Raw genomic sequence first — 1,280 nt, 5'->3', positions numbered from 1 at the left:
ATCAGAGCCTTAGTCCATCAAGGTCCGTATTGTCTACTCAGACTGGCAGCTGCTCTCCAGGGTCTCAGACAGAGGTCTTTCACATCACCTACTGCCTGGTCCTTTTTAACTGGAGATGCCAGGGATTGAACCTGGGACTCCAACCAATGCCAAGCAGATGCTCTACCACTGAGCCACAGCCCCTCCTGAATAATTACATATGGAGCCTTAAAAGGTAAAGGCAAAGGCTCCCTTGCTCGAAAGCCAGTCGACTCCGACTCTCGGGTTGTGGTGCTCATCTCCGTTTCAAAGCTGAAGAGCCAGCGCTGTTCGAAGACGTTTCCGTGGTCATAAAGCCGAAGAGCCAGTGCTGTCCAAAGACGTTTCCATGGTCATGTGGCTGGCATGACTAAACACCAAGGCGCACGGAACGCTGTTACCTTCCCACTGAAGTGGTACCTATTTATCTACTTGCAATTTCTTGCTTTCGAACTGCTAGGTTGGCAGGAGCTGGAACTAGAGACGGGAGCTCACTCCGTCATGCGGCAACTCGGGTCTCAAACTGCTGAACTACCGACCTTCCACAGCCTGCAGTTCAGCGTCTTAACCACTTGAGCCACCGCAGTTCCTTATATGGAGCCTTAAATGAGAGTTAATAGGAAGATCATGTAGATGGACAGAAGAGTCAATGTTTAGTTACTGTCACAGAAATCCTAAGCAGGCCTACTTGGAAGCAAATCTCATTTTATTGAATGGGACTTACTCCTGGGAAAGGACTACAACCTATGGGGCCTAAACAGACGAAAAGAGGGGAGATTGGGAGCAATTAGAAAAATACAGCCCTAGATAGTTTTAAGAGCAGAAAAAATTAAACCAGTTATAACTGAGGAATTAAAAAAAAAACACAAGAAGGAATGAGAAATCAGAAAGGAAAAGAAGGACAGAAAAATATGGAGGGAAAGCCTTGAAATTAGATTTCCAGTTGCATCCCAGGACTTTAAAGGATAAGAAGTCTACTGTGGTTTAAAAAAAACAAACACCCACTGTAGCAAAAGATAAAACACATGAGATATAAAATAAACAGCTCTGAGGTTTCACCTTCAGGTCTTCCTATAATGAATGGCTTGATGTAAGGGATCTTTCATGTTACAATTCATCGGGAAACAGATTGGTTTCACTAGAATAATGGATATTCGCAATAGGGGTCAAATGTCAGACCAGGAAAGGAGATGTGTGCGGCTCAGTGTAAGAACACCAATTTGGCATGCAGAAGTTCCCTGCTTCAATCTTTGGCACCTTCG

Source organism: Gekko japonicus, unplaced genomic scaffold, assembly GCF_001447785.1.
Source record: "Gekko japonicus isolate JY-2015 unplaced genomic scaffold, Gekko_japonicus_V1.1 scaffold4973, whole genome shotgun sequence".
NCBI classification, from domain to species: Eukaryota; Metazoa; Chordata; class Lepidosauria; order Squamata; family Gekkonidae; genus Gekko; species Gekko japonicus.
The sequence above is the reverse complement of the archived record's forward strand: the minus strand, read 5'-3'. Positions refer to the sequence as shown.